The sequence below is a fragment of the Amblyomma americanum genome, chromosome 4 (assembly GCF_052857255.1).
Source record: "Amblyomma americanum isolate KBUSLIRL-KWMA chromosome 4, ASM5285725v1, whole genome shotgun sequence".
Classification (NCBI taxonomy): domain Eukaryota; kingdom Metazoa; phylum Arthropoda; class Arachnida; order Ixodida; family Ixodidae; genus Amblyomma; species Amblyomma americanum.
Window position 1 is genome coordinate 213,022,817 of NC_135500.1, and position 23,156 is coordinate 213,045,972.

Consider the following 23,156-nt stretch of genomic DNA (forward strand, 5'->3'; position numbering starts at 1 on the left):
AACACGTACCACCACAAAAAGGCCTGTGTGGTGAGCCGTATGATGCCACTGCCTAAGCCATTCCACTTTATATATATACGTAAAGCACGACATAAAGCACCAGCCGCTGTGTGGCTTAAAAACTAATATAAAAGACGGTTGAAAAATAGAACAGTGTATAAGGATTCAGGAAGCAGCATAAGAACTAAGCACCTACACTTCTTCTCACGAGCCGCTTTCATGTGGCTTTCTGTCTTCTACATTGCTACTCCGTGGTCTCTTCAAATATCAACGAATTTTCTAAGACCAAAGTCGAACGCATGAGTGCCAGGTCGAGTGACAGGTCTCGAGTTTTTTATTAGCCCATGGATCGCTGCATGTCATGAGTCTTGATCTTACAGGGACAAAGCAGGTCTCACTTGTTCAGCCTTTCATAAACAGAATTAAGGTAGTAAACAATTGCTTAAAGAAGAATATTACTTACGCCATGCATTAGCGCCTCAGGTGGAGTCGGCGCACACGCATGCATTTTCTTTTCTTCCTTAAACTCACGCAAAATATGCTGCGGTGGACATGTAGCGAAGTAGGTCAAAGTAAAGGTGGTAAACATCAGTTAATACTCCTGTAAATGTGTTGACCCAGAACAGGCGGAGTTATTAAAAGTATGAGATCAACTTCTTTTCTAAGCACACCTATATCCGTGTGTGTCTTAGGTCACTGGAAACGCGGCTCTTAATTATAGCCGTTATATTACAAAACTACCGGCGCTTTTCACTATAGGCGTTCAAGTAAAACGCTACGAACCACACGAAAAACAGCACCGCCTGTGAGACTTCCAGCCAAACAAAAAATACCACAAAGTTGCCCTCTGCGAGGACCATGCCGATGGCATGCACAAAAAGGATGACAAACTGGGCTATCTGCAGGACGGTCAAGTACTTTTTCCACCACAGATACTTCCTGAAGGATGGACCGAGCGCTGCCAGGAAATAGTAGGCGTACATGAACACATGCACAAAACAGTTCATGCAGGTGATGAACATGGCCTGCGCCTGCGCCCCGTACGTCACGTTCAACCAAAGGTTCCAGGACACGATCACGTGGTGGACAACGTGCAGCGCGCTGATCTGGCGGTAGTTCTTTCGCAGCACGAAGAACACGGTGTCGCTCAGTTCGGTCAGCTTGAACAAGTACAGCCACCAGGAGAGACGCGTGATCTCCAGGCTGGCGGGCGAGTGGCTGAGGTCCATGCCTTGGAGGAAGCTGTACCCCAGGTCCCAGTAGCCGAGCTTGACGAAGCGGCATACGAAGTACGCGCTGAAGAAGGTGGTGAATAGATTGTACGCGAGAATGAAGGGTCTCAGGTCGAAGGCTTTGCGGCTGGACATCCACCGCGGTCCGGCCACCGTGACGAAGTAGACGTACGTCGCCGTGATGACGGCCACTGACAGTGGACTCCCGGTCAGGGCCCAGCCTTCGGCTCGGGCGTCGCGGGGTGGAAACCACGAGTAGAACGTGTGAGCCAGGAGGCGCAGCGATGAATCCATGGCAGCAGAGTGGCCCAAGAACGCAACGGATGGGGCAGCTGTTGTCGAAAGTGGCGCGGGCTTGGCACGTCTGTGTGAACCGCACCGAGAGCACACTCTGACAGCACCCCCTTGCGTCGAGCCGCAATACTGCCGCTTAAAAGCCTAGTGTTGCGAAAGTAGGCCTCTTTTACGTGATCCTAAAAACTGGAGCATATCACAGGAAATGACGTCACACGCAGTACAGGTGTGTTTTTTTGTTTGTGCGTACGTGCGTGCTCATTTCTGTGTGGTACTTACTTTTGCTACCTATGTAGCCCTGCGTGACTGCTGTAATAATGCTGTAATTAGTTATACAAAAATAAAACCAATGGAAGCTTGCGTCAACCGGTTTGGAACTCAGGTCAAGACTGAAAAAGGTAAGTGACGTCCACCGGCAGTGTACGGGGCGGATGCTACGGGCTAAACGTGTGGAGTTGACAGGACTGGCTTCCATCGTCAGCAAAGAAAAAGCCACAGATGAGAGCGATAAGGATACACAGAAACTGAATTATGAAGAAGGGTAGTACTTTGCCCTCGTCCGCTTTGGGCTTTTGACTTCGAGAGCTTCTTGCGTCAACTCTAAGGACTCTCTCCGAAGGGGATGACGTCAGTCGAGCTTGCGCTGTCACTGTTTTAAATTTATTTTCTATTTCGCATGTATTATAGGAAAATATCCGTTCCGATTGAACAAATGTCAGAATATTAAGATATTAGAACTTGATATGCGGGAATTAAGCTTCTTTCCTCTGTAAAATAACCCTAAAAAACAACCAAAATACGTATAACAATAGAGCATGCGCATCACGTGCGGCATTCAAAATTCCAACTCCTGTCAGTCGCATTTTCTTGCGTGTCAGGACTACACACGACAAGCCTTCAGCAAAATATAGTCTTCTTGGGTCTTCACACAGCTCCCTTGATTTACTAGACTTCATGTTTCATTAATACTTGTAAATATAATACCGTTTACGCACTGCGTCGAATCACTTCTTCCTCGGACTCCATTCTGGCCTATTGGGTATAGAGCTGACAGCGAGTTTCAGGTTGGATACAGACGAAGGCACATTTTATATAAAAGCACAGGTTTTTGTTATACAGTTTGTTCGCAAAGTAGTGCAATCATGAGTATCGCTGTCACTCCCGTCAGATTGCGTAATTTATTTTGGTGGAGAAAATTCTTTCAGTAATCACTCCTTCCAATTTCGTCTGCCTGCTTGCCTTCTTGCCACCGCTGGCAATATACAAGCGCCCAGCAACCGCTCGGTGCATGATTTTAGAGTTCAGGTTATGATCCCAATGTCACGGGGTCAAGTGCCGGCCATGGCTGCCCTTGCGCGAATTTCGTGCAGTGCTGATTTTTCCACCCACCAAACTCTCAGCTGACTGACTTTTTTTTGTAATTTGGTGGAGCCCAGGCTGTCGATAATGCCTACGACTGGGTCAAAACTTGCTACCTTATCTCATGGGAAATCATTTAGGACCTCCTTTGAGTGTGCGCGATCAAGGGGTGGGGTTCATCACATAATTAATTGCAAATCTATTTCGCTAGCCACTTTCGGTGCATTGAGATGTATCAGACATATTATCTCAGTTGCGAAACAGCACGACTTTATGTGGACGTATCAAAGACGCAGTGACGTCAGCGGGCTCTCGGTCTGTAAAAAAAGCGCATATATGCGGATAAGGCCCCCACTTTCTTTTTTTTTTCGCGATTTTGGTGGGTGTCGGCATTAACCCGAAACCTAAATTTCGCAGCTTAATTTTCAAGCAATACACTGGGGAAATACTTAAGTAACCTATACACACTCTCCGTATATATATATATATATCTCAGGGCGCCTGCACTAGTGCAGCCCTTACAAAGATATATGCGGCACTGAATAAAATACGTGATAAACTCATTGAAATGCCGGTCGCATGCAGCGGTCGCATTATATAAACCGACTGTCTTTTTTTTTTTCATTTGCTAGTGTGCTGAGTAAAGTAAAGGGGTTATTTTTATTCTAAATCTAGCAGGTCGTGCTCGAACCCCAACTCAAAGCTAATGAAGTTATGTTTTGCACGGCCGGCAAACTTCTCAGTCTAAATAGACACGAATGGTAGCATTTGACCAAGGCATTTTTCTACAGAGGCAGCAATGCGCTCGCCAAACTACACCGCAGAGAATTCTGCGCAAATACATAATTATGCTCAGGAGTCAGAACTCATGGCGTATACCCGAACAGTAGTACCAAGAAGCATGCATGTATTCCTTTTCTTTGAGCAGGACATATGCATATCTCCCCAAAGGTCTGCGCATTGCATTTTTCATTTGTGGTTTCTTTTTTGTTTATTCATGCAGACTCACGGTTTCATTTTTTTTTCCACCTCACAGGTAAGTTGATTTGAATACGTAGGTTATAAGCGATGGGTTTGTTCACAAATGGGTGCGGTCGTGCGAGACTGAGTATTTTTTATTGATTTATTGTAATACCCACAACACTACAAGTGTCATTACTGGGGAGGGGGGGGGGGGGATAACACATCATGCAAACGAAAAAAAGGTAACAAATTTCTACCTATACAATGGAACCACGAACGCAACATCATTCATTACAGCCCAGCAATAGCATTCACAGAGATGAAGAAAATAAATCACATGACGTAATTAACACTACCTCTTCAGAGAGCCTACTGCATTATAAGAAAGGCTAGCGACTGTTCTCAACATTTATATGAAAAATTCAACGGGTTTGTACCGAGCTCAAATACAACAAGATTAAAACCCCATGGCGTTTGAAACCAGTGACTAGCATCCATGAGTATCAGTTTCCCTCGTGAAATTGCTGCGTTTGTTCAGGTGGCGCAAGTCCTCCCAATAATCACTGCTTCCAATTTCTTCTACCAGCTTGCCTTTTTGCCACCCCTAGAAACACTTTGGCTCCCAGCGATGGCCCAGCGCATGGCTTTGGCGCTCAGCTCAGGTAACGGGGTCAAATCCCGGTCAAGGAAGTCGCATTTCGAAAAGCCCGTGTGCTCTGAGATGACAGCGCACTATAATGAATCCCAGGTGGTCTAAATTATTTCAGAAGCGTATGCTACGGCGTCCCTCATAGCACATGCGCCGCTTAGGTACGTTAACCCTCCACATCTACACTTTACTTAGGGATTTATATCAGACGGTAGGAGCACGGCGATTGTTTTGAGGAACGAAAAAGACACATGGTGGAAACTCCCGCAAAGAAAAAAGGTTCAATGTTTTCGATCAAACTCAATAGAAGCTCAGGGAGGCTTAAATGAATTCTAGCGAAAATCCTGCAACAGAGATAATAGCTGGACTGGACTGGGCTGAGAAAATCTATTTGTGCAATGCTCTTAAAAATGCGCTTTAGCTCGTAACACGTGCGTGCATGCTACAACTGTACTGTAGCCGTTACAGCTGGCTATGCGGATGTTGGTTTGGTCGCAGTCGCATGCAGCGAAGAAGGGCGCGCTGGCAGCGAGTCTCCAGCTTATTTTGTGCTGAAAACCGTCCGCCAATAACAAGTGGGCAGGATTTCCGAGCGTGCTTGCCACGCGCGTCCGGTTCGTGATGGTCGTAGCCCGTTCGATGGCCAATTGCAGCAGTCAGCGAGACAATACCCAAAACGCAGGCCATTTGCTATTAAGCGGTTTTAGAGTGGTGTATTCATGCTTGTGTAAGCTAAACGAAACATTTTGCGGAATGTGACACACCGTTAACGCCGCAGTGTTAATGGCCTCGTTACCCAGAAAATTCATGTATAAAGAAAGGAACGCCGACCAAAGCGACCAATAGTTGACTTTACACGGTCGCCCTTATGCCGGTTGTCGGGATACTTGCACAAGGAGAGCAAGCTGCCAGGATAGTTGGTGATGCATGTTGTAAACTTGGAAGCGCAAAATACCGGACGACGGACAGAGTAAGGGACACAAAAAACAGCTTCACTAGCGCTACTACCAACTGTTTATTCATGCTGTGGTACAGGGGTTATATAGGAAAAGAATGTCGAGCATGCGCGTGGAAAAGGCACACAAACCGCACATCAGACATGCGCACAAGTAAATCAAAAAAAGAATCTAAAAAGGCACATTCCGATGAATAAACGTGTACAGACGTGTCACTGACACAACGATCGGACAGCTTTCGGATATAATAAGCCTCTAGAACGAGCCTAGCCTTATCATTGCCGCTCTTGCCTAGAACCGTGGTTTTCTCCAACCTTGCCCTACACGTGCACGAAGCAATGTGACTCACGAGATTAGCACTAGTGTCTTTGTTTTCTATGTTTTTGGCATGCTCCCGTAGCCGGTCATTAATACAGTGTCCCTTACTCTGTCCGTCGTCCGGTATTTTGCGCTTCCAAGTTTACAACTACTTGCACAAGGTTTTTGCGCCACTCGTTGGAAACGGCTCGACTTTCTTACGTGAATCTTTCGATTTTATTGAAAAACTACGTGCCGTCACGGTGGAGGATGACGAGATAATGGTGTCCTTTGATGTGAAGTCGCTGTTCACCAGCCTACCCGTGGATCTGGCAGTGGAGGTGTGCCGCTAAGCGCTGCAGAATGACGACGGATTGTGTGAAAGAACCCCTATCGAAGCATCGAATCTTCTGAAGCTGTGGCAGTTCTGCCTTGAGAACGCTTACTTTGTTTTCCGGGGTGCGGTCTATAGACAAGTTCATGGCACCGCTATATCGGTGACAACTGCAAACCTTACGATGGAAGCAATAGAAGCCCGCGCACTGGCTACCTTCAAACCGCACCCAAAGGTGTTTGTACGCTACATCGATGACTGCTTCTGCGTTATCAAAAAGCACGCGTTAGGTGCTTTCACACATCACATCAATATTATGGAAGATTCCATTCAATTCACTGTAGAGGAGGAGGCTGCTCACCGTCTTCCTCTTCTGGACGTTTTGGTTGAACGCCGTGGCAACCGCCTTTCTTTCAAAGTTTATAGAAAGGAAACACACACAGGCCGGTACCTTCATTTTGATTCTGTTCACCCGGTTTTCCACAAACGCTCCGTCGTGGCTTCCCTCGCCCGACGTGCCAAAAACATCTGCCCGAGGCCGGAAGATCGGGCTGCTGACCTACGCCAAGTGCACCGAGAACTGAGTGAATGCGGCTACCCCAAGCGTTTCGTGGATTCCGTTCTTCAGCGATCATCAGGTCCATCAGAACCAGTTGGTCCTCCTTGCCGAGTCCGAGCCGCTATCCCATATGTGCAGGGCGTGAGCGAGTCTTTGGCTCGCGTTCTGCGCACTTAAGGTGTGCACATCGCTCACGTTCCTGCTTGCAAGCCGAGGCACGAGCTGGGGGCTGTCAAAGACAAGATAAATAAAAATTTCCTGGCGTCATCTATAAGATTCCCTGCTCAGACTGCGACTACTGCTATATCGGCGAGAGCGGGAATTTCGAAAGACGATTGAGGGACCACATGAACGACGTCAGGAACAAAAAGATTGCATCTAATGCACCTGCGGAACACGTGGAAGCCGCGACGCACAATATAGCCTGGGAAGAAGCATCAGTCATCGCAAGAGAAAAGAATTGGCTGTCACGTCGATATCTGGAATCCCTGATAAATCAAACAACAGAAAGAACTCTTAACCACAACGCAGGCAATCTCCCGCCTATGCACGCAAGATGCTTGGGGCGATTACTGCGACGCACTTAAGCTTTGTGCTTTGGGCTTTCCGCCCAGTGATCAAGGCTTCTGTATGAAAGCCGAAACGTCTTCGTATCGACAACTACGTTTGGTCGGCGTTCCTTTCTTTATACATGAATATCTTACCCGACCAGATGAGTTTTCGTCAAGCTTTAGATTTCATAACCCAGAAAATCCTATGTCGGCGCCGTGAGCGAAAAATCATGAGAATGACCCTGCCAGGTGGTGCCCAGAGAACTCGGCCCAGAGAGTCGGCTATGAGGTAATACGGCCACCCATGTCACGTGACCTTGCGGTGTCATCACAGCCTGCCCATAGGATAGTGAGCTAACCGCCCACCGTGGTATGTGGCACTTGAATTAATGATTGGTGGCTCAGGAAGAGCAACTTGGGTCACACAAGACCCACGGGTATTGCCCTCGCAATGCAGTGGCGCATCGCTTAATCGCTGCACCACTGCGCCAGGAGGGGTATGAGGGCTCCCACGGATCTATGAATGTGAAGTAGAGAATGACCTTCTGCATATATGGGAATTAACTCATCATGCTATCGCGTCAAACCCTTAAGGCGGAGCTTAAGTGTCCCCTCCATTTTTTTTTTTGTAACATCCGCACTTTCGGTTCAGCGTATGCAAACGGAGACGGAGCGATAACTTCAGCCAGGTGGTGCCATCTGGTTTTTAGAATCGTGAACGTTTTTTTACAGCAACCCGGAGGTCTTATTTAGGCCTAAGAGCGGCAGAACCGTGGCTCGGAATAGGACCTAAAGCAAATTTATCCCTACACGTTTTGTTATAGGCGGAGTTATATTTCTCTATAAGGTTCTTTCTACCTGTCGGCACTTGGAAGAAGCTTCCCAGACAAGCATCGGGTTACAAGCTGAAATTTATTTCTCTACATCATCAGCCTAATTCCTTTAGTCCCCCAAAAGACACGAATCAACAACGTTACAAAACAGAGAACACCAATCGGGTCCGAGGTTCAGCCCCGGGGTGGCACCTCCTGCCCCCCTGCAGCGTTCCCTCTTTCCCTGGGATATCGCCGCGAATCTCCATCGCACACACACTGTCGCCGCTCTGGTGACACAGATGGGCCTCACGTGCAGGTCCTCCGATGCTTGGAAGGATCTGTCTTGCCCTCACTGCTGTCATCGCCTCCAGCCCCGCTGCCGTCTCCAGCAAGGTCGGGCGCGAACCTTCGGATATCGCACCCGCGCAAGGACGTCAGAGCTGTTGACCTTACTGAACTCGCTGCACGGTGCCACCCGGGTGCAGCATAACCACCACGCCGGCGGGCTTCACACATGAAGCTCCGATCCTAGCTCCCGCCCGGCACACCGGGGGGCGCGACACCCGCGATAATCCCCTTTGGCTCCGGCGGAAGACTCGCCACTGTGCCTTGCCGCCACCACGGCTCATCGCTGCCTATAGTATACGAATGCTGCTGCGCGTCTCGCCGTCTCGTCCCCTGCTGACTGTCCGTACACGAGGGGGAACGTTGTTCTATTGTACCCAGACTGGCTCGAGGACACCGCTCGTTTGTTTCCGGTCCCCGGGCGGCCTTGCGGCAGGCGTCGAGCATAAAGAGGCGGGAACTAGCGCACGTAACTCAAGGGTGCGTTGATGCTGGATTCCAAATGAATATACGTTTTAGCATACCGGAGACGTATACCGGTTTTCCGGGCGCTTCCCGCGCACGCACAGTGATGTGGATGTAGCCAGGAGAGGCCATTGCGCGTGCGAAGGAGGCGTCCGGTAAAAAAAAAATGCTATACGTCTGCGCTAATACGTTTCGGGTATGTTAAAAACGTCTAGAGCTTGGCTCATGCGCACTACGTAGCGCGCTATACCATTCCATTCGGGCCTTTCAAATACCGCCCGGCGGTGTAAAACCCATATCCCTCCCGAACCCTCCATCGAGCGTGCCGGCCGTTTAGAGGCGACCAATGGGGCCTCGGCTAAGGGCTCCTATACCAGAATGAAGGAGAATACGATCACTTCAAGGGGCCTTCCTAAAAATGCCCTCCCTATGTCCTCTTTGGAACAATAATGTTTCTACCACCACCGAACGTTTCTTCTTCGAAGCTTCTTGTATTCGTCGTATTTTGCGATAAGCAAAACGATAATGTGCATATCGTGGAAATGTTGCCCAATTTCTACGAGGACATCGTGTGATCCAGGAGCGAGCGCATAATTGTTTTCTACATACTTTCGATGTCACTTGCTCTCCGGGCATCCGAAAACGCAAATAAAGCCAGGTTGTCCACCTGGCATCTACAGCGGAATTGAAAATCGAAAGCCTCACTACGCAAGATACCGCTGCGCTTCGCGTGGCACTAAATTTGACATTCATCGAGTTAGATGTCATGCATGGCTGTACGTGCACCACAGCCAAGCCCTTCAGCCTAACCTTGTGGACCATGTTGTTGTCCCACATGGTCATGACCTTGAGCTTTGACCTTACAATGACCTTTGGGTGACCTTTAAGTCTTGTGTTAAGGAAAGGGGGAGGGGGTCATGTGATTAGTCGAGTGGACGACGTTACATAACCATTGCTGTGAAGCTTTCGCCGAATACCATGTTTAACTGTGCAAAACCTCTGCCAATTTTTGCTTGCAGTGTAGGTTTTTGTGTTTCCTGCAATACGCACTAGAAATAGTATTAAATCTGTCTGACATGCGACAAGCGAGAGCCAAGAGGGCAAAGATGCAGGTGTTTCGGGGTAGCGAATTTTCATTGAAGCAAGCTGAGGATTTTACCCCAGAAAAAGCACTCGACCTGAAGCTACAGTGATCTGAATCGTTAATGAAAATAAGAATCTTATCACTATAGGCAACATCGCCGCGTGAATGTCACTGACAGTTCTTGTCCCGCACATGCTGTTACCTTGAGCAAAGTTTAAATTGCGTGAGAAGTTCACCGACTCGCGCACTCATCGACCACACTCTTTGCGACATCTCTCACCCTGTTGCTCAATAATTATGTTATTGACCAATATCCTGCGTTTTTACTAATAAAAACCTGAAACTAAAATATTCCTACGTAAGTAAGTATACCAGCCCAGTATATTTCGAATTCAGTCACTTCGTTGTGATTTATTTTTTTCTAATGATCCTCAGAACTTGACAATAATTGACAGCATCTTTCGGTTCCTTTCCGCAGCTCTCCCTAATTTTACAGTTCTGCTGCTCATCCCAGAGTTAAAACTAGCGCCAACAGCTTGAAGCTCACAAAGCAAAAGGAGAAAACCAAGTAGGACCTTTGCAGTGCGGCACTGCATATGTGCTTGTTCCTGCGCGCTCTTGAAAACAAGCGGCAGCCTCCTATAAATATGACACTTAGCTAATAAGCTTGAGTCAAAATACGGATAATGATGACGAATGCTCCCAGAGGGCCGAGAATTACAGTGCCCACATAGTCGAAACAACCAACTAGTATAAACGATGTTTAAAAGACCACGGGAGATGTAAACAGTTCGGATGGATGTCAATAATGTTGCCTTCCTAACTGCTTCCGCGGTGAAGGAGACAGCGTTTCATCATAACTGCGGTTTCCAAGAATCGTTATTAGCAGTGAAAAGGGGAGATTATACGAGAGATTTTCTCTCTTTTGTTTTCTTTTTTAGCTCGCGAAGCTGGTATGAAGGCGCGTCCGCAGTCGTCTATGCCTAAGGTTCAGTGATGAAGCGTCTTCCTTTTATGTTGAGTATTTTATGTGTTGTCCTCCAATCGCTAATCTGCCAATCCCTACTGAACCGTTTCATATGAGCCACTCGTATGAAATTATGGGAATATAGAGTCCATAATATACGAAAAAAATAATTGTAAATCTCTACCTTGTATGTACAGGGTCCATAAGCGTTCCACATAATTTCTATACGATTTCTACACAATGTACTTGACGTCATATGGAGTCCTGTAAGCTTCCATACGTGCTTCCGTACAGTCCATACCGACCCCATATGTTCCATACTGGCTCTGCAGGAAAAAAAATTTCTTATGGGAACTTATGTATTTATGAAATTTACCACGTCTTCGTGCTCTGCGAGTTACCGCGCTACTGCCGTATATGAATTTTCTTACTCCTCATACAGTCATGTAAATCAAGCATGAGCATAAAACAAAACTTGTCGTCATAAGTCTATCGCAAACAGTCTTTATCCGTAAATAACTGCCAAAAGTACTAAAATAATAGTGATTATTTATTTGGGATGCGCTACTTCTTTCATAGAAGGAGAGAAGCGCACAGGGGCACTGGTATTTCTAAGGCAGCGGTGGCGCCATTATACGTTGAGCTAGCCAAGGAGGAAGTGACACGTTGCGATCCGCGGCCACTAGAGGACCTCGCATTGCTGGCGTGCTTAGTGTTCCTGTATATGCTCCCTGCGGGAGCATATACAGGAACACTAGGCGTGCTATTCAGAAGGGGAGTGTTTTTGGTTGCAGAGAATAAAGCAAGTTTGATCAGCCCAGCTGACACATAGTAGTATGTACATTTTTCTCCTCAAAACGTTCATACTTGCATCTTTCAATGCCTAACAGAACTCGTATGGGCGAGATCAAAGAAAAAAAAAGCGACAGATATCTCTATTAACAGCCGTTTCCACGTGTACGGTGCGGTGAGGTCAAGTAAGGTTTCTGTTCAACTGTGCACGAAAGGAAAGATTAAACGCCCGAATATGAAAATAATTTTTAAATCACTGCTGTCAGTGCCCTTTTATTGCGTAAGGAAGGCGAAAATTAAAACCCATGACACTTCACGCCATCAGCTACGTCACGATTCTGAACCGAAGAGGCGCGAAAAAAATGTTGAAGCTATGCGTGTAAATTTCTCCGTAATGTTTTGATGCGTCTCGATGTAACACAATACATTAGCCAAAACAGCCGGTGCCACCCGCTCATCTATATCATTTTTGGTGCTTTTAAAGCGGATAAAAGCTCCTCTTTCAGTAAGAGTACCGTCTCTGCAACCAGAACGCAATAATCGATGGACAGAGGCCCACTTCAGCTTGTTTTCATACTTCCTGTAAATGTTAAAATTGTCGTCTCCACCTAAAGTAATTTTATTGAAAGTGAAAAAGTGACATACTTATCTCACGTAAGCGTATGGTGCAATTCCGCTCCGAAGAACTGAAAGCTTGGCCTTAGGGACAATTATACAAAACGGTCCTTTCGTACTGGGCGATATAGAGATAGAAGGCATGACGTCTACACCGACACGTCTTGTTTCTTGTATCCAAATTTGATAAACTGTTTTCATTTTGTTCGATAAAACTGAGTTTTAAATGATTAAGCTGCTCCAACCATTCTCCTCCAAGTAATGCTCTCGATGAAAGCTGACTTGTATCTTCGTCCCTAAGACCACAAGCATTGTTCAAAGCGGAACCTACAAGAGTTAAAAGTCCGTCCTCTGTGTACTCACCTATTTTATACCGAGTGCTTGTGAAATGTATAACATCTCCAAGCTGCACTCGCAATTAAAAAGATTGGACATGTTGGTTCCCTGAGTGCGACCTCCTTCCCTTGATGCATTTGATTTGCGGCACAACCGCTTTTGGTGAATCCTGCCCAAGGAATATAACTAATTAACCTATCTTCAGAATGGCCCATAGGCGCTCCCAAGGAGTCGAGATTGAAACATCAGTTGACTATGTGTGGTGGGGTCATTGTTCTCATCAGTCTCTTCATCGCATCCCCGTTTATTCGTTTCCTTTTTCTTCTTCAATTCTTCCAACTCTGTTATGACAAACTGCTTGTCAGTCCCTTGTTTTTTGTCTGAGTGAACACTGCTCAAATCATATAAACGCTAGCCCGCCCGCATTTCGTTGTTTGCAGCAACCGCAGTGAAAGCTTCCGCTTCAAACTTTCTTCATCGCGCCAGACAGATGATAAAAGGAGTGGAGCGGGAAAAAAACCTGCTGAAAATTTCGTTTCATTTCTGGGCGACGTATGTACCACGCCGCATTGTTTAAGCACCTTTAACTTCACATGCACACGGTTAAATGACCACGTTGAATACCCGTCCCGCACGACCATGGTTCTGGGTTAATTGCTGAGGAGCCTGACCACTCCGGAAACCATTGTCTCTGACGACCGTGCCGCATGCACGCCCGTGTTTAATGCCACTTAATGTCAGGAGACATTAATAAGGTAACCGATGGTCTCTTAGGGCAACAGAGTGGGTTCCAAGCCAAGGTGAACGTAAGCACAGGGCGGACGAGACTGGTGAGTTTGCGGGAACCGGCCGGAGAAGGTGGTCAGGGTTAACAGAGGTCACTGGGAGAGGCCTTTGTCCGCAATATGCGCAGTTACGCTGACGATGATGGTGATGACAACTGCGGTGGTAGGAATGGTAGGGCTAATGGTGTGACGGTGATCATGATGACAGCACCGAGAAAATTTACATGCGAAAAGAAAATGGTGCGCAAATGCGGTGCGTAACATTTAAATGGCTAAAATGTAATGTTCAGAGTTATTCCGATGAATGTAGCGCAGTTTTGTGCTTTCGCAAATGTCTGCTAGCACACAGGAACAACAGGCGCACTCGCCCAAATCAAATCTGACACTTACTCGCATGACACGTTTTCTTCCCAGGTTAAAAGCAGGATTGGAGCTTGGTCTAATCTTTGCGCAGAGAAAATAGTGAAAAAGTGGATTCTGCCCTTTCAACTATATTTATGTTGAATTTTCTGTGCGGACGTCTTACAAGTAACTCCGCAACTAAAGAGAAAAGCAACAAAAAGTAACCAGTTATGAAAACAGGGAAAATGCTACTGTGCAAAGCTCTCCGGGATGAACCTTTGGTGGAGCCTGTAGCAAACGCACACGAGATGAAAATCAGGAAGCAAATCGTGCAATGACCTCTATACCATGCTGTTAACTCCTGGTTCGCCACCAAATTGCCGGTGGATTACGTGTAGCCTTTAGTTACGATAAGCGATCCTCGGAGATTAGTATATCGAGCATTAGCCATGCACGCTTCAGATGTGTAGCATCGAGAAAAACCAGTTGCTACCACAAAGGTCGCAACCACCTGCAGGCAAGTAGGATGTCTGCTTCTTCCGAAAGGCTAATTGGAAAGGATCAAGGACCTGTTCACGGCACTTTCCCTTGCGTAAGTCCGCTGCGAACCAATTATGGCAGCTTTGGAGAACACAGTGAAGTCGCAACAGCCAACGAAAAGCGTGCAACTTAATCAGGGACCTCATTGAACGAAAAGATGAGTGCGGACCCCGCCCCACTCCGTGGAGTTTACAATTCCTTTCATTAACGGCTCGCCTAAAAGACGTTTATACTACACACTATACAGAGGAAAGTCGCGTATGCCAGACTAAAATGTTATTGACTTCACATATGCCTTGGGTACTGTTCTGTAATTATTCTTCTCTTCATTGATTCTTTTCCTCCTCTACATTGGTTGTTTTCTTCTGTGACGTTAGTAGCGTGATGTTGAAAGCAATTTCATCCGTTGGCTGCGCTATCAAATGCAGGTATGAACTTTGCCAGGGAGGCAAGTATATTGAGTCTTTCAGCGAAGCCCGTCAATAATCTTTAGAAAAAAGATTATCGAAGTACGAAAATATCTTTTGCGCCATATTAACACCATTGGTGGCGGACGTCACGAAAGAAGCGAATGATGCTAACTGGTTTACTGGTTAACTAAAATCCTCGCTGTAAAACCTTGTATATAAGGAGAATGTAGCAGTTAATCCGGCAAAAAAAAGTTGCAAACCGCAACAGCTCCATTCTTGACAGCAAAGCTTCGGGCGCTTTGAATTCCATCTCGTCTCGGCATATCTAGCTTGCTGGAAGGTAAGCAGGGTACAGCGCATGAAACCACTGGGACTCTACATTAGTCGTACACATGCTTACGATCTCCCGGTTTTAAAGGCGCTTAGAAACGCTTTTTTTTTTCATATCAGGAGCGAAATCCGCTATCACGAAATTCGCTGACTGGTCGAGAGAGGCCACGTGACCTTGTGACAGCATCACAGCCTGACCACCATAGCAAGTGACAACCTGGCCACTGGAATGTGAACAACCTGCCCGCCGTGGCAGGCGGCAATTAAATTTATGATTGATCGAGAGAGGTTATGTGACGTTGTGACGTCATCACAACTTGCCCACCTGGTGGCTCCTACGGCAGCTAGCAGTCCACATATGGCGGTTGAAGGACCGACAGCTGCAAAGAAACTGACGCAAATACACAAAGAAGCTGCAACCGTAGCCGCGACAAATGTCATATCTAATGCCTTGGCATTCCACTCTTGCACTTGCACATAAATCATGTTACATGTGCCTCTCCCCATCAAATGACCTTCATGATATGAATATCCTCTTGTGTTTTTGTTCTAATTTATCATTCAGTGTCTAGTATCTTGTTTGCTGTTTTACTTTTGTTGATCCGAATTGTCCACTCCTGCCCAAGGCTTGACAACAAGGCTGGCAGTATCTGTTAAATAAATAAATAAATAGTAAGTGGACTTCAGTTTCCCCACAATTTTTTGCCGAAGTTGCGAAATTTGAATCGTGAATTGAATGTTCTACAACTTTTCAAAAGTGGTAGAAAACTACAACTCCAAAAGATTTCTAACCTCTATCTCAAAACAGATGCCGAACGATGTTTGTTGCACGGTCCTCACCTCACCACTGCTAAAACTATGGTGTCGATGCGCGTGGAATCGTTGCCAAAATCAATTTACCTTCTTTTGCACCATCCAATACACTAACTCCGCCTGTATTCGATACATAAGAACTGAGAAAGACGCCATTTTATAATTGTGCACTGCAAGATGCCAACTCATCGAGCTTTCAAATCCATATTTTCGAACTTCGATATTTCGAATATTTCTTAATTATCGAATTAAGATAGTTTAAAAACAGTGCTCACCTTCTTTGTTGACGGCCATCGATTTACCGTTATAACCTTGTCCCCAAAACTTAAATATAAAAAGTGTATTAGTTAGTTCAAGTTAATTACTCGTCTACTTATTGATCTATATGCTGCACATAATGTCATCCTGGCTGAACAATTCAGCTCGAAAGAACGCACCGACGTAACTCTTACACTTTTTAAAGTAAAAATCTTTAAATCTTACGAAATCCCGCCGGTACATGGAGTCAATGAACATTATGAAATCAACTGTAGCTAAAACAAAAAACGAAGTAATTGGCGCAGCCAATCAGTTTGTCTCTTAGCTCGATAATGAAGTGATGATAACAAGCTAGGAAAACAGTTTTAGTAAACCTTCTGTAACCTTTTTCCGTGTAAGTAGACTTCGGCAGATGATGAATGATGAAATGGCGAAGTGCTGGGGGAAGCGATGAATGTTGCAGAAACTGTGACGCGAAGCCGACGCCCTTCAAAGTTGCACTTGGCTGCCAACCGAAAACAAGTTGCATCCGACTGTCTACCTATGCAAACAGGAAGCCGCTTAGGAAACGGTCCACGTTTTATTCGGCTCTCTCTCCTTGGTGCAGTGACCGTGCTTTTCACCAAAACTGAGGAACAGGCACAAGCAGGCAAAACAGAACTTACTGAAGTTTAGGGAAAGGCGAAACAGAAGCTAAAATGCGCTTAAAGGAAGAAAAATAACTGTCCCAGGGTAGTTTCTTGAAAGTAAGAAGCTCTTCCAAGACAAATTAGATAGCCATTTATTTCGCAATTAACCTGTTCGTAACTTGCCCCATTGGCCGGGCGCTGAAAACTTGGAATGTATGGCTCCATCTAATGTTGAGAACTATGTATCTGACATCCATATTACAACCGGCTAGAGATTTACAGTTTTCTTGTTCCTCAGTTTGTCTCGCTTCAGCTAATAGTTTCCCTAAGCTTGTAACCGCGCAGAGCGTAGCAAGCGGGTGCAAGAGCGAGGGCTAAACTTCTTCAGAAGAGAAGCTTCCTAAAGACGAAGAATCTGTGCCACAAAAATAAACGCAGTAAAGGGACATAAAGAAATTAATTCGCTTAATTAAGCTTATCCCTAAGAGTAGACGCGATAGCGCCTTCTCCTCCTTTTTTCTCTGTTATTCTCTTTTTTCTCATTTGCTACCATTTGCCATTGCACAATCACATTACCGATTACTAATCACAATTATCGATTACAAGTCACCACTTACTATCTAGGTTACACTGCACGACATACTGAGCCACTACATACTCATACACATACGCCATTCGGTTCAGTACAGTGAAGCACCGTAACATCGCATTTTCATTCCGAGCAATTTCTGTCACCTGATTAGCTTATTTGATTAAGTATTTAATTACTATAACACAAATACACACCCCAAACACACGTCACTAAGTTAGGCAGACCATAACGCGTTCACTAGGTGCACCGCTAACACCGCGTCTGAACCAACGAAGAACCACACTTTTGCGCTCATCGATACAGCCCTGTCAGCCTGATGCACACGGTTCGGTCGCACTGATATGCCCTCAACTGAAGTTCGGCCCTTTACTGGAACTTCCACATTTCTTCCCCTTAGTTTTGCCGCTATCCGGGACTACGCAAGCATCGGTGGGACTACGCAAGCGTCGTTGGACTACGCAAGCATCTTTGGATTGCGAAAAACATCGGGCGGGCTTCCCCTTTCCAAACGCTACATCATCTACGTGTGGCTTGCAAGTGGGCCACGTGACTACCGAAGAAGACATAAAGCCGAAGTATCCCGGTGGTTCGGCACTCGGCAGCAGTGACAGCGCTACGAGCAGGACACTAAGCCATTCTTTCTGCACATTGCAGGTTAGTAAATATTTGTATTACCGTACGGTTAAGTACGTCTGATATTGCTGTCGCTGCTGCCTGGTGCCGGGTGCTATGGCTTAAGAAATGTTCAAGTTGTTGAATGATTTCAAGGAGGAAATGAAGTCTGAGTGGAAAGCATTTAAAGTATCACTCGAACGGAGCATACGGTACGAAGAAAGCATCTTGCGTACGGAACTAGATGAAATCAAAACGAGCATGAATTTCATCAGCAGTAGTCTCGATGAAGCCAGTTCTCGTCTTAAAACTACTCTTAGTGAAAACAATGATCTGAAAAAAAGAGAATTAAACACTTCAACACAAAATTATTACCCTTGAAAAAGACTTGATTGAGTGTCAGACCAGCCTTGTGAAATCAGAACAATATTCACGAAATCGAAATGTTGAGATAAAAGGTATCACGCAAACATCGCACGGAAACGCGAACACGAATGGAAGTTCGTGTGGGTGAGGAATAGTAGCATTTTTACGCGCCAGACGGAAACTTCGCCAATAATTCCTATAATCAGAGAAAACGACATCAGCAAGATCTGCGCCGATGATTCGGCGTAGACCAAGTATTTTTTAGTATTTGTATTCAGAGTACCGGTCTGCGTGTGACATGTCTTGAAACTGTATTTTGCCTCAAGATATTATTCATGCAATCGGTCCACGAACAACTGAATGTTTAAGCTTGCTGCATTTAAACGCACGTTCAGTTCAATCGAAACGAGATGACATATCCTTATTAATAGAATCATGCAGCTTTGACTTCAATATCATTATGCTGACTGAAGCCTGGTACACAAATGACACCGAGTACCTTATATTCCCCTGCTACGATCATTTCTGTCTAAACCGTCAGCTAAGCAGAGGTGGCGGTATCTCAATTCAAACACTTAAGCCAGGCTGTGTAGTAGTGGCCGATTACAGTATTATAACAGAAAATTACGAAGTGCTGTGCCTCAAAGAACGCAACATCTTATTCACATTTTTTTATACTCCTCCCTGTGAAACTCTTCCAGCTTTTTTGACTTCACTGATAGTTTTCTTTCACTTGCAAATGATGCTGGACACAACCTCACAATTGGTGGAGATTTCAACATAGATCTTTTGAAAGACTCAAAGCCTTCCTCAACCTTCACATCTATACTTGTGTCTAATGGTTTCTTTAGTACTGTCACCTCACCCTCGCGTATTACCGTTTTAACATAATCATTACTCGACACATTCATCACAAATGTGTCTAACGAGGATACAGTATCCGGTACGAAAAGCTCGGATATTAGCGATCATTTGCCCATATTTTTGTCTGTGAAACAGCATCTTGTGCCCCTGCCTAGTGAAAGCGAAAATTATACGCATCGTCAGATAAAGCCAAGTACTCCAGAAAGTTTCAGAAAAGAAATAGCTGAAACAAATTGGAGCAGAATTATGGCCATCAGTGAGGCAAATAATTCATAAGAAAATTGTCTGCTACTGCTATTATTTTCTAAATATAATATATAGTCAGTCTTTCCCTTTTCAAACGCATTGAAAGTATAAGAAATCACATAAACCGTGGATCTCAAGGCACCTCATTAAGCTAATTAAAACAAAAATAAACTGTACCAGTCCTTCCTGCAAACCCGTGCCCCAAGGAAATGGATTGATTTTAAAACCCTTCGAAATAAAATAAACAAGAAGAAACAGAAAGCCAAGATTGAGTACTATCATCGCATTTTCAATAAGGATAGCATAAAAAGAAGTGGCGTCATGTGGCGGAAGTTAAACGAAATGCTGAATAGAAAATCTGGTGGCAGACATATGGGCAGTCTGACTATCGATGGCGAAACAATAAATGGGGTAAAACTGGCAGATAAATTCAATGACTTTTTTGTTGAATTAGGGAACAGAAACAATGGCTTAGATACTGTTTCAAGCATTCCAGTTGTTCTACAATCAATATTCTTTGCACCCACTTCCATCCATGAAGTCTGTACAATTTTTAATGGCTTCAAAAACAACCATTGCCAAGACGCGGATGGCATAGACACTGGTCCAGTGAAATATGTAATAGATTTAATTTCGCCTGTGTTAACACATATTTTCAATGCTGGCCTTTCCACTGATGTTTTCCGGGACAGATGCAGATAGCGAAGGTCGTCGTTATTCATAAATTAGGTGATAAAAATAGCCTAACAAACCATCGCCCAATATTTATATTGCCAATATTTTCTAAAGGCCTGGAACACATAATTAATGTCCGTACAGAGAGTTTTTTGCAAAAACATAACCTAATTACTGACTCTCAGTATTGATTTAGGAAAAAAAATCTCCACTGAGATTGCTCTCTTGCTACAAAAAGATATGATCCTAGATAATCTTGAAAAAAGACTCACGACGCTAGGTATATTTTTAGGTTCCAGCAAGGCTTTCGATTGCGTAAATCATAAACTACTTCTCTGTAAACTCGAGTCCTATGGTTTCCGTGGGACACCATTAAACTTAATTAAGTCTTGTTTAAGCAGACGCAGACAGTTTGTCCAAATACATGAAGAGAAATCGCGTAACCGACCGATAAAATCTGGTGAGCCGCAAGGTAGCATCCTTGGTCCGGTACTTTTTCTTTATTATATAAATGATATTGTAGCAATCAGTAATACCTGTAAGTTCTTTATCTATGCAGACGATTGCACTATATACGTGGAAGGAAATGATTTGGGGAGCATTTTAAGACAGGCAAGCTCTGTGTGTTCTAGCCTTCAAGATTGGTCTGTGAAGAATAACCTAGTACTAAATGAATCTAAAACAAAATGTGTCCTTTTTCGTGTAGCAGGGTCTCAAACAAAAGTGGCTGGAAACATTACTTTAGGCCCCTGCTCAATCACAGTCGAAAAACACGTTAAAACATTAGGAGTAATTTTCTCAGAAAACATGTCCTGGAATGAACATATTAACGCTATGTGTACAAAAATTCGCAAATCAGTTGGCGTGCTTAACAGAACCCGGCATTCACTTCCTGTCGCCATAAAAAAAATTCATATACCATTCTCTTTTCCATTCTCATCTCTGTTACTGTGTGCCAGTTTGGGGAAATACGACGTCCCAAAACCTGCATAAATTGACTATTTTACAAAAGAAAGCAGTACGAGCCATACCAAATGCACATTTTCTTGAACATACGCAAGGATTTTTTCAGACACTTAAGATACTTAAAGCGGCAGACGTGTATAATAAAAAACTACTAAGATGCTATAAAAGTGCAGTCCATGGAAAACTGGACTCATTTTTACCAAATGTCAACCTCAAGCACGCCCACTACGTGTGCCCAATAGACGCCAACCCCCTGCCAAATACCATTCTCAGGCACAGAGTACGGTCGGCAGCGGGCAAGTTGTACTCTACCTAAACTAATAAACTACTTTGATCAACTATGTGCCGACGTATTGACACTAAATAATCTGCGCCTAACAGAATTATTCTGGTAGGTAATATGCATCACATTTCACTAGACAAAAATGAAAGAAATATTCAATTATAAGTGCAATCATGTTTTTCTGTGTATCTTGTGTACTACATGCATCTGCCTTCCAAGATTTACATCTTTGATAACCATGCGCTATTTCGACACAGTCTTCTGTTACAGCATATGTTATCATAAATGACATATCTGAGTGGTATTTCTGTCTTTGTAACTCTTGATCAGCATCGATTATATATTTTTTTTCTTTTGTTATCAGTGTGTGTGTGCATGCGCGTTTTTTACATGCCTGTCACTGCTCGAGGGGCGGACGGGGCTTTTGTCAAGCTGTGAAACTTGCAGCTTTTTCTCCGCCGCCCTGTTTCACAAGCTGTACACTTTGTTGGTGAAATAAATGCTGATTGATTGACTGATTGATTGATTGATTGATTGATTGATTGATTAATGATTGATTGATTGATTGATTGATTGATCGATTGATTCGTTGATTGGTTGATTGATTGATTGAAGTGTCTGTCCAGTGAACAGTGCACGGGGAGTATATGCTGCGCAGGACTGGCCGCCTGAATGGTTGTCGTTTTTTGAAGCATGTGTATGTCTCCCGCAGTTTTGATGCGCAGGGGGAGTGCAGTGCACGAAGGCATGAAAAGTGTGTCTGCATTGCGGAATAGTACGTGCATGTGCACGTAAAGCATTTGGTAGCTCAGCGGGATTGGTTTCCATGCAATAATGAAAAAAGGGACCCTTCATGGCATATGCGCTGTGTGCCTGCCTGACACGCAGGGGGCCTGAGTTCGAACCCCAGTGCCGGCTATTTTCTTTCATTGAATTACTTCTGTATTCTAATTTATCTTTATTCCGGGATTCTTTTAGACTGATGGAGGGCGACAGTCGGACAGTCTACGCCGGGTTTTCAGACGTCCTTACGCTATCGCGTAAAAGTGATCCTCAGCACGAATCAGTTCTGTGTCCAAGCTTTCGGCGTCACGACAGGAAGCTGTGACGAGGGCGCGTGTGAACGAATAGTCGCGGCTTGTGTTCACCCTCACTACTGAGGCGCAGTGGAAGACGCTCAACTCGCGACCAGATCTTCGAGGCTTGGGTGGCTGTACTTCGAGTCATCCGTTTAGCGTTTACCTATGAGCTATGCGTTCCTTTGCGGCAGTATGTCGGGAGGTGTGCCTTGGCATAGTGTATGTGATTAGGTTGTTTATTGCGGGAAAAGACAAAGAAGGACGCCGGTATCCACGTGTAAAGCTGCCTGAATCTGCGCTGGGAACCGAACACTGGCCTGGGAGGAAGGAAAGAAACACAGAGTTAAAAGGTAGGAAAAGCATGGGAGAAACGAGGAGAGCTCTTTACAGCGAATCACCGGCGGTTACCTGCATGCCATCAGAGTTTAGCAGCGCTATCCAAACATCTGGGACACGGCAACTTACTGGTCAATCAAAATGCCGTGGCTGCAGCTACTGCTTCCTCGCGGGCGCTGGCGCAGCCGCGAGGCCTGTAGATGTAAGAATGCTTCGGCCCTGTCTGGCGTCAATCCAACGCCTCTACAGACAGCAAGGAGTTCGCGCCGGTATAGCATGCTTGCGTGACAGAGATGCATAAGGTATAACACGGTGTTTATACCTTGAAGCAACAGCGGCACGCACACTCCGTTGAGCCACCGTGGCGCAGCAAGCACACCAGCATGGCACGCTGCCGTTGCGAAGGGTATTGCCTCA

At 45.2% G+C, this 23,156-nt stretch overlaps 1 pseudogene; it reads right to left on the reverse strand.

The window, feature by feature from the left end:
* Positions 1–547: 547 nt before the first annotated feature.
* On the reverse strand, positions 548–1,565 carry LOC144127571 (very long chain fatty acid elongase 7 pseudogene; annotated as a pseudogene).
* Positions 1,566–23,156: the final 21,591 nt, after the last annotated feature.